Source organism: Hibiscus syriacus, unplaced genomic scaffold (assembly GCF_006381635.1).
Source record: "Hibiscus syriacus cultivar Baekdansim isolate YM2019G1 unplaced genomic scaffold, ASM638163v2 tig00003041_pilon, whole genome shotgun sequence".
Lineage (NCBI taxonomy): Eukaryota > Viridiplantae > Streptophyta > Magnoliopsida > Malvales > Malvaceae > Hibiscus > Hibiscus syriacus.
The window spans coordinates 1,787,024-1,798,690 of record NW_024061960.1 but is presented as its reverse complement, the minus strand read 5'-3'; the positions used below and the strand labels follow the sequence as shown (position 1 = coordinate 1,798,690).

Below are 11,667 nucleotides of genomic sequence, written 5' to 3'. Positions count from 1 at the left end.
GTCTAGGATTGTAGTATGATTGGATAGCTTTGTCAATCCCACGGAGTCGTGCGATTACTCTCTTTTTCCTTACTCCATTGATTCCAAAGGTGTTGTGATTCCATTCCGTAACCGTCTTAGTGAATATCTCCAAATTTTCCATGATCTCCTTGTTTACATCTTAGTTTTTATTAAGGAAGTTCTCGAAATCGGGGTGGTCCAACCAGGCTGCTAGAAATCTGAATTGCTTGTTTATCTTGGATTTTGGTTTGTACTCCATGTGAAGTAGAATTGGGCTATGATCGGATTTGATACGATCCGGGTGAATCACTTTGGAATTTGGGAAGCTGAGATTCCAAGTGGTGTTCATTGACCGCTGCCATAGATTGCCTCGTCTCAATGTGAAGTTTTGGCCTTGGAAATCGATTTCCAATAGGGCGTTATTAAACACAAAATCATTGAAGATTTTGCTACACCCTCTTTTGTTTGTACTACCTCCGCATCTATCTTCCGGTTTAAAGATATAGTTAAAGTCTCCCCCTAGAATCCATGGTTCGTTGTTCTGGGGTTTTAGGTTGGAAAGCATATTCCAAAGGTTCTTTCGTATCATAATATTAGGACTTGCATATACTGCTGTGAAAAATTGGCAGTTGTTTGCATTCTTCCTCTTGAATTTACCATGAGTAAACTGATTCGCGATGTTCAGAATATCTACTGTGACTGATTCGTCCCAGAGAAGCCAGATGCCCCCGCTGTGGCCTTGAGATTCTACTCGGAATGAGTCCTCAAAACCAAATGAACTAATGATTGTGTCTGCTTTCGGGCCGCTAACATGCGTTTTCAGCAGTCCTACAATATTGGGATTGTGTTTCTTGGACAATTCCTTGAAGTATCTCCGAATTTATGGGTGAGCTGCACCCTGTGTGTTCCAAAACATGATTTTACTCGTGATTAATTATTGGGTTTGAACTATAGTCAAATCACCTTTAACCATAACCTCAATTTCATCGTTCTGCATGGACACGTTATCTCCAAATGGTTCTTGAGACTCCTTGAGAACCCGTGTTAGGAACCTGTGAAGGGGTTTCCTGTGCTGAGAGAGTCTGGAGCCAATCAGAAATTAATGGGGGTTTAGGCACTTTATATTCCCCTGGCTTCTTGATTCTCAGGTTTTTGCGTTTGTCCTTTCATATGACTGTCTTAAATTTGCGCAACGTTGGGTGTAGCTTCCCTTTTCCTCATTTTCTCTGATCGAAATTGCTGTATGGTTGCCCCTATCAATAGAAGGTTGATGTTCGGTTATATGAGCTTGCTGTTATCTGAACTTGCCCAGACTGGTGACATCTACTAAAGTTCCTTTATCCTTTCCTTTATGATCCTTCTTTTCTGTCAAGCTGTTATTCGATTGGTTCTTCTTGGGATTTGGTTTTTGATAGTCGGGTTCGCGGCCGTTTTGTTTTGAATGAGTAGCTCTGCTGGGGTTATAAGGTCATTCCTTTGGGGTTGTGCTAGTTGGTGGAGGTGAAGCTAGGGAGGATCCACTGTACTTTCTTCTCGGGACTCCATTGAATTCTGAAGTGGGGCAAAACGGGAGCCGGAATTAAGTGTGTTGTTATCCACTCTTTGCTTGGCGTTACTAGTTTGGCTTCTAGGTTTTCTCGCTCTTGGTTTCGTGATCATCCAAGGGCCATAGGGATTGTCCTCCTGGGTTGAGGTGACTAGATTGGTCGGGGTATTTGTAGACACTTATTTTCATTCGGAACTTTATTTCGAGTTTTAACATATATTATAGTATATTTTCGAAAATATGGTTTTTCAAAAATATATATGATATAATATATAGTATATTATTTATTATATATTATATATTGAAAACATATAGTTTTTAAAAACATGTTTAATATGTATAAATTTTGAAATCATATGGGTTTTGAAAATATAATATATATTATATAAATTTTAAACTATATATATAGTATATTATTATTATTATCCTCTTTTTTATTTAATTTTTATTATTATTTATTTTCCATATCTAAATTTAGGTTTGGTCCAACAGTCAATATTAAAGTCCTAGAAGCCTAGCAACAAGCTCACCTGACTTAATGAGCAAGTTGTTGAAGCCCAAGAGGAAGCCCAATAAGCCTGACCCAGCAGATTAGGGTTCCAACATTTAGTAAGAGCGTCGTATCAACCTGGGTCGTTGGGTCTGGCCCTTTGATCCAACGGCCGAAAACGCATCAATGGTCATTATCCAACGACACGTGGAGGCCACGCGCTAGTAAGGTCACCAACCGGCCAGGATTTTTGGAGCAAAACAGAAGCAAAAGGGAAAATATTTCCCTGATTTTTTCGCTCAACTTAGTGACAAAGTACAAACGTGCAAAATCCCTAACAAATCATGACTACATCATCCCTTTATAACCGGAAACAGTGCCATTGGGATGATATATATACACCGAAAAAGCTATCGAAGAAAACAAAAAAAAAACATCGCACAACAAAAACAAAACAAACGTAGAACAACAACAACAAGTCAGCAAATATACAAAGCAAACAAACGTTCAAAATCAAAGGAAAAAATCAAAGCCCAAATTAAAATGATCGGTAAGTTATGGTAAGTTATGGTATTCAATCGACTCCTGAATCTGCAAATTTCTGGTAAGTTGTAGATCAGATAACGGCAAGTTATGGTGTTCAATCGACCAAATTAAAATGATCGGTGGTGACTCCATCACATGAAATTAAGTTGAAACTCGATTCTGGGGACTTAGGTAAGAGAGTCAAGCCAAAACAATTCTCGGTTGCCTTCCTAAGCGAAAGTTGTAAGTTTGGACTATAATTTATCTTTTTTATCCTTGTTATTTACCTTCGATTATTATTTTTTCCAAAAAAAAATAGTTGGACTGACTATTTTCTAATGATTTCAGCTTTTTTAAAATCATTAATCTCAGGCTCTATTCCCGAGCTCCAAACCATTTTTTTAAGTGAGGACGAAAGCGACACCTTTTGGGAATTTATTATCCGTATAGGCCTAGCAAGTAACCTTCGGGATTCATATACCTTATGTCTTCGTGTGAATTTATTCTCCGTACGGACATAAGGGAATGTATCCTCTCGAGTTTAACTTGGACCACATGAGTCTGTGATGAGCTTAGGACTGAGGTTCTGGCAAGCCCAAGGGGGCACCGGTAAGGAGAACTCAAGTACCTCTTTTAGAACCAAACTGTGATACTGCAAGAAATTAGATCCCACCCAAAACTTCATTTAAAACCTAGGATGTTTGATTTATTTCCTATCTTATTTTAATGTTCAAAGCATGCGAATTAAAAATACATGAGGTTAGGATTTGTTCAAAAAATAGCATACGAGATAGAGATCATGTCTAAGTAGGAGCAAAATGCATGTGGGGTAGGAATTTTTGTGCTCATTAATATTCTGATTATTATTCCTATTTTACTAAATTTTTTCTTTCATTTTTTTCTTTTTATTTTCTTTTTATCATTTGCATCATTTAAAGATGTGTTGATCAACAAAGTGTTCGTTAAAACTTGAATAGTTTGCATTAATGGACAAAGGGTTTATAATGCAAGAGGTAAAAAATACAAAAGTATGGTTATGGTCATAAAAGACTCAGAAAGGAAAAGGGGACAGTCTGCAAGATAACCATGTGTCAAACCTGGCTGGCTACGCTTCCATCAACCTCAAACAAAATGATACTTAGGAGTTACGAAACATTTGGGAAAGTTGGAAAAATAAGAGGAAACAGAGGCTTTGCCAGCATACGGTGATATCGCACACCTGCTCTATGTCAAAATAGATGAACCTCTGATTCGAGCCTTAGTGTAATTTTTGAATCCAGGATACAGCTGCTTTACATTCAACCAAGAAGACATAGTACCCACAATTGAAGAGTACACTACCCTTTTACATTGTGAGGGAATCAGAATGGACCGGGTCTTCATCAAATACATTAAAAGTCAGCCTTTCAAGAATGGGTTGGCAAAGGTTGCAGGAGTTAATGAAAAGTGGGTAATTGACCGAATTCAACATAAAGGCAACATGAGCAAGATAGTAAAACTATAGCAGAATTGGAGAGCATTATGGACAAGTTCAAGAAACAGACAAATGAACTCCAAATAGTTCCTTTTGATAGAGGACTCCAGTGGCATTTACGTTGGGAACATGCTCAGCAAAGGGTGAAGGCTAGGGACGCAGTCATTCAGGATTTCTTATAGCGGGTACAGAAAGCAGCCCGTCACTTGTATGGTTTGGCAAGAGAAGTCGGGGTGGTTCGATAAGGCATTCAAACAATGACAGATGAAGCAAGAAGACTTGTCAACCTATTAGAAGTCGTTCGGTGTCTAGAAGATCTAGCTAGAATGTACATTTGAATTGTTTTTAGTCTCTTAAAAATAACACTTTTGTCTCAATAAAGACTATTTATTATAACAAACACGTTTTGGATCAATGCCTCGGAAATTTCATGCATCTTGCATTTTTACATATTTTGCATTTTCATTTCTTTACATTCAAATTAACTAACAGAAAATATCTCATCAAACTAAGGAATAAGCACTGGACACACCTCATCCTCACAATATTCGCTCAAAGAAGAAGAAAATAGAAGCTAAGATTGCTTAACTTGAGGAAAATATGTTGGGAATGCAAAGAGAACTTGAGGATAAAATTAGTCAGAATCATCAAAATACCTTGGATTCTATCACTAGGAACCAAGATTCATTGGTTGACCAGATTGTTGCAAGGTTGTCTAGCCTGAATCATATGAATGCTCCTAGGGCAGGGGCATCTGAAGGGGTGGTTGTACTACCTACTCTACAGTTAGTTATTTCACCTGGAATCTTACTAGGACTTCAAGGGGACTCATCTGCTGTAAAAGCACAAGCTTTTGTAACCAAACCTCAAAATAATCTAGATGATTACCTTGTTCTAGATTTTGATGAGGAAGACAAATCAAAGAAGATGGAGGAAAAGATCAAGCATTTGGAATATCAAATGAAGACAGTTAAAGGAGAGAACATCTATTACGGAGTTGATGCTCTGAAACTAAGTTTGGTCCCGAATTTGATCCCTCCTAAGTTTAAAGTCCCAAATTTCAAAAAGTTTGATGAGAACAATTGCCCCTCGGCTCACATTACCATGTTCTATCGAAAGATAACAGGATATGTCGGGAATGACCAGCTCTTGATTCATTGTTTCCAAGAGAGTCTAGCGGGTTCAGCCATCTTGTGGTATAATCAGTTAAATCGTTCTCACATCAGGACATGGAAAGATCTTTCCAAATCATTCTTGGAACAATACAAACATGTAAATGACATGAGACTAGATCGTGTTATGTTGTAAAGTATGGAGAAAAAGTGTAACGAAAGTTTCAGGCAATATGCATAGTGATGGAGGGATTTAGCTGTGCAGATTACACCGAAAAAGTGTTACAATCTCTAAATCAAAGCCAATTGCAGCTATACCGTCAGGTGCTTCTAGACAAGATTTGAGGGAACCAATGAAAGAAAGAGAAAAATGAACATTTTCCTATTACTTATAAAGAACTTTATTAGCAATTTTTCGACACACATGTGGTGTCACTATACCTAGTAGAACCTCTAAAACCTCCATACCTCTGGTGGTATGATGAAAATGCATATTGTGAATATCATGGTAGTGTCCCGGGGCATGCTATTGAAAATTGTCTCGCCTTTAAGAGGATTGTTCAAAGGATGCGTAACAAGAACTTGATTCATTTCAATAACTCAGAGACACCCAATGTTGCACAAAATCCTTTGCCTAATCACCAACAGACTAGGATTAATACAATTACTGAGGAAAATGGCAAGAAGGTTAAAACCAAAGTTTCCGAAGTGAAGTCTCATTTGGCTTGGATGTGGAGGCAAATGATAAATGCGGGGTTTCTTGCATCGCATCCTAGCACATCAAATTGCAAAGGTGGCAGTCATTGTTGTTATCACAATGAGGATAAACATTATGTATAAGAATGTGTCGAATTTAGAGCCTTGATCCAACTAATAATGGATAGAAAGTAGCTACAATTTTACGAGGAAAGTAAGGACACTCCAGAGGCGGATGTTTATACAATTGGAGATGCATCTAAAAAGGGATACGGTGCGAGCTACCCCTTGATAATTACCTCAAAGGAAAATATGACAGACTAAGTACCGGCTAAAGTGTTATCACAATGAGGATAACATTATGTATAAGAATGTGTCGAATTTAGAGCCTTGATCCAACTAATAATGGATAGAAAGTAGCTACAATTTTACGAGGAAAGTAAGGACACTCCAGAGGCGGATGTTTATACAATTGGAGATGCATCTAAAAAGGGATACGGTGCGAGCTACCCCTTGATAATTACCTCAAAGGAAAATATGACAGACTAAGTACCGGCTAAAGTGGTGATAATGGCACTAAGACCTTTTCCTTACAAAGATAGTAAGCAAGTACCCTAAAAGTATGAATGCCAAGTAAGTGCTATAAAAGAAGATGTAAATGACATGGGACATTCTACTAGAAGCGGGAGGTGCTACCCCTAGAGGTCTAACCTACCCTAGAGGACACTTGAGCCATTTAAAGGAAAATGAACCAACAATTAATGAGCCAATAAAAGAAGAAAAAGTTGTGGTGTTCTTGAAGTTTTTAAAACACATTGAATACATTGTTGTGGAGCAGTTACAAAGCTTGCAAGCTTGCATCTCAATGTTGGCTTTACTACTAAATTCGGAGGCACACATGAAGGCACTACTAAAAGTCTTGAATCAAACGTTCATGCCAAAGGACGTATCATTCAATAAGTTGGATTGACTGGTTAATAACATTTAAGCTGATAATCTTATCTCATTTTCTGATGAGATTTTGTCCGAGAAAAAGGTCAGGCCAAAGCATTACACATTATCACTCATTCTAAGGGGTATACTTTACGAAGTGTACTAATCGACAATGATTTCACCCTTAATGTAATGTCTTTAGTCACTCTTAAACTACCAATGAATACTTCCCACATGAGAACATGCCAAAATGTGATTTGAACATTTGATGAGACAAAAAGAGAGGTGCTTCGCAAAATTGAAGTACCACTAACTATTGGGCCTACCACTTACAACATAGAGTTCCTAGTAATGGATATTATGACTTTGTACAACTACCTTTTAGGATTGTAGATGCTCATTTTTGTCCGAGGGGTTTCGTTTGAGTTTTAAATATATAAAGACATTTATTATTGTTTTCTTATATATTAGTTATATATAGGTTAACATATAAATATATATAGAGTATAAAATAATCATTTAATTTCTTATTTTATTTTACAAATCCAGTACAAGATACAAATTTGGATCAATGGGAGCCCAAGTCAGCCCAAAACAACAGTATTATCATCCAAGCCTCCAGTCCACATGAAGCCCTGCAAAACAAAAACAGTTATGAGAGGTTAACAAGCGTGAAAAAGGGGTCCATTATCATCAGCAGAGGGGAAGGAGCACAAAAAGATGAGGGATATTGGAGAAAAGGGGAAACGAAAAAAAAGGGTCGGTTTTAATTGGCAATTAACCACTGGAGCTGGAACGGAAAAAAAGGGAAGGAGAGAGCATTTTGCAAGGACAGGGAGAAAACAACTATAAACAGAGGGAAACAATTGTAACTGAAATGTAGGGGGGCTCTTTCCTGAAAATTACAGTGTAAATCAATGCTAGAACAATGAGAGTGTAATCCACCATTCAAAAACAAGAGAAAGCAACAGAAATACAAGTATTTTCGAGGTACTCTTCTGGGATTTCTTTTTGTTTTCCAATTTCTTTGTGTATGCGCTTATGTTATTTCGAAAAAAACAGAATAGGATAATCTCTAGATTTTGATTTTATTTACTTAGATAATTTGATTATGAAAAAGCTAAGGTTCCTATAAAGATTATAATTGATTGGTAATGGGAGGTTTTCCCTCATTTTTATTGGAAGCAATACATAGAAAAACACTAAACATTACTTTCATTTTTAGTCCTTCGAAACAACACACAAAAACAGAGCATTTTCAAGAGCATTTCTAGAGAAGAACCAAACTAAAAGGGAAAAAGGGTTAGGCGTATACCTAGTCTGTTCGAGTGTCACTATAGGAGATAACCAAGCTGTCGGTGACAGGAGGCAGTAGAGAGGCCGGGTTTCCATAGGTTTAGAAAATCTGTGCATGTAGATTTTCGTAAGGCAATAAAAAAGGGAAAAATGAGTTTTTTTAATCGAACTACAACCATTAAAAATACCAGAGAACTCAGTTAAAAAATCGAAAGGGAAAATTAGAGAGAGAAAGCGAGGTTACCTTAGTTGTTTGAGTCCATCACCGAAAAAAAGGAATGTCGTTCACCGTAAGTTGAGGAGTTGAGGCCCGTCGGACGCTCGCTTAAGAGGGGGTTGTGTCAGTTTCATTTCCTCCCGGGTTTGGGTTAGAAGAAGAAGGAGAGAGCTTAGGTTTTGTTTTAGGGCTAGATTAGAGTTCGACCGACCACCGTTGGTGATAGTCGGAGAGGCAAGAACGCCGATTTACGGCATGGTGGGTTTGGTCTTTAGCGTGAGAGATCGTGAAACTGAGAGAAGGGTTGAAGAGATGGTTTTCGAAGGGTAAGAAATAGAAAGAAGTTGGGTTTAGGCTCGGTTCGGGGTCGGTTCTAACTGGTTCGCCCTTCGCGATCGGAGTGTTTGGTGACCAACCGGCGGCGATGAGAGCTTTCAAGCTTCTCGGCCGAGGAGACGAGTAGAGAGGAGAGTTTAAGAGGGAGATGAGAAATGTGGTTGAGGGTTAAGGTTAATCTAAGGTAAGTTTTATATTAGGTTATTAGGGTTAATTGCTTTAGGATCACTGTACATTTGCCGTTTATTTATACATTAGTCACTGTTTTTACCTTTTACGTTATTTACGTTTTGTTTTGTCCTGATTGTGTAAATTTCTCATTTAAATTTCTTCCTGTTTTCATGTTCTGATCCCTATCATATTTTTTATTTATTTATACTTAATTTTGATTTATGCCAATTTGGTCAACATGTTGAGTTGTTTCATTTTATTAAAATTAAGTCCTTGAGTTATTCTGTTGGTTTTAATTTAGTCCCTTGTTAATTAATTGCTTTCTTTAATTATTTGCATATATTTGTTTTTGCATGTTGATAAGTTTATACGTGTACTTGTATGTGAATGATCTATTTATGAAACACATGACATCATTTGTTGTATTATATGTATGTTAACCTCATATGTATAATTTGACTCTTATCACATAATTGAATTAAGGGGAATACTTTTTAATTTAAAATTGTTTAAATGGCTTGTCTTAACTCACTATAGAGCCGTTTTAGATGATTTTAAATTAAAAGTGTATCCCATCAGTGACACCTAAAAATTTTGATTCATCACTTTAAAATTTGGGAATAAAAGAAAAAGAAATGTTCGACTATTTAAATTTGTCAAGAAAAGGTTGTTAGAACACATCTAAAATATGGTCTCGATATTTTTAAATAATCGAATATTCTTTATCTTTCTAATGTCTTGGTAATTTTAATTTAATCTATTTTGGTACCTTTGAATGTTGTAAAATTCACATTTTTGTTGTTTTAAGGGATCATAAATCAAATTAAACTCGAATTTGTAAATTTCATTGCAAAGACATTAACTAATCGATTAGGTACCGATTTAGAGCATTGTGGGGGTGATAATCCTTCCCCGCACGTAATCGACTTTCGAACTCATTTTCTGGTAATGTAGACCTAAATTTGTCGTTTTAATTAAAATTATTTTTTATTAAAAATCGCAAAATATTTTTGGGTGCCCAATCACACCCTAATCAAAGATTGGTGGCGACTCTTCGAACCGTATTTTTTATCGTAAAGGAAATCCCAAATTTTTTCGAAACGAGAGGTTTTTTAAATCATTTTTTTAATTAAAAATTAACCAAAAGAGAATGAATTAAAAATGATGTGTTTTTTTAAATCTCACTTTTTAAGAAAAAATCGTTTCGACAAGGAAGGCCAAGGATTCATCAAGCTGGGTCAGTACCATCAACATTCCACCAGAAAGAAAAGTTTGTTATTGACGGGACTCTTATAATCATCAATGCTAAAGAAAACATAATGGCAAGCGTGACCACCGATGTCCCGTACATTAATATAGACAAGGAAGCTGTGGAATGTTCGTTTCGCTTATTGGAGTTTGTCAATGCCACATTCGTAGCTGAAGCAAGTAAGATTTCCAAACCAATATTTTCAGAATGCACCAAGATGGAAATTAAGCAAATCTTGGAAAGAGGTGTAAGGATATAGAGAGGGTTCATGAGCTATCTATAAAGAAGAATCAACCCTATTTTCCCTATTGCCAAGCTTGATCATTTTGGGTTGGGTTATAAACCCAATCATTAATAAAAAAAAGGAAGGAAATTCATAGGTGCCAAGAAAGAATGATGGCAAGATTAATTGGAGAAGAGGTTTAATGGGAACCAATGGTTTTTCCTCCTCTTCACGACACATTCGTGTCTAGCGGTTATGTGTTTGAGGCAGAAGAAATGATGGTCTTACCTAATCTAAAGAAAGCTTTGAAAGACTTGAGTATCAATGCAATAACAACAGATGACGCTGAGGATATTGATAGATCTGGAATCCATCCATTATTGACAAGGTTCCTGTTTAACAACTGAACTGCTGAAGAACTACATGTGGTTTTCAAATCTCTTTCAGAGTAATACTCAAACTTTCCCTATTTGCCTATACCTGGGTTGATGAACTATTTTTTATTTATATTTCAATACAATATGTAATTTTCCTTTCTGGCAAACATTTTTTTCCTTTTACTCTTTTTTCATATATATAATACATTTGTTTTTACGTTCTATATGGGATATTTTCCTCTCGCATATATATATTTTTCCCTTATTTTCCTTTCAGGTCTTTAGATGTTAATGATGTTGATAATGATGATTCTTCCCCAGAGATCAATTTTAACCAGCTCAAGTGTCTTGGGGAAATCGATGAATGTGATAATGAAAAAGATTGCAATTTACCTTCCAAATTATTAAGAATGGTGGAAAGATAAGACAAGCAAATATTACCCCCATGAGGAAAAAATTGAAGTTTTGAATTTGGGTACTAAAGAAGATAAGAATGAAGTTAAAATTGGTACAACGCTTTCATCTGAAGCAAGACAAAATTTAATAAACTTACTCTATGAGGACAAAGACGTGTTTTTATGGTCGTACCAAGATATGTCTGGACTAGACATAGATATGGTAGTTCATAAATTACCAATCAAGGCAGAATACAAACCCGTACAGCAAAAACTAAAGAGGATGGGGCCTGAAATGCACCTTAAGATAAAAAAAGAAGTCAATAAGCATTTTGATGCTGGCTTTCTCCAGGTAGCCAAGTATCCAGAGTGGGTGGCTAACGTAGTGTCGGTGCCAAAGAAAGATGGAAAAGTGTGCATGTGCGTTGACTATAGAGATCTCAACAGAGCAAGCTCTAAAGACTATTTTTCGTTGCTGCACATAGATACCCTAGTGGATAACATAACTGGAAATTATTTCTTCTCGTTCATGGATGGTTTATTGGGATACAACCATATTAAAATTCATTCCGATAACATGGAAAATACTATATTTGTCACAATGTGGGGAGCATTTTGCTATAAGGT

General features: G+C 36.5%; 1 long non-coding RNA gene across 1 annotated transcript; it reads right to left on the bottom strand.

Annotated features, from left to right (window-relative positions):
• Positions 1–7,325: 7,325 nt before the first annotated feature.
• LOC120167359 lies at positions 7,326–8,774 on the bottom strand. Its single transcript, XR_005520033.1, has 3 exons — positions 8,317–8,774; positions 8,092–8,181; positions 7,326–7,411 (listed from the first exon to the last, which is right to left on the bottom strand). It is a non-coding gene; the product is annotated as an uncharacterized LOC120167359 (long non-coding RNA).
• Positions 8,775–11,667: the final 2,893 nt, after the last annotated feature.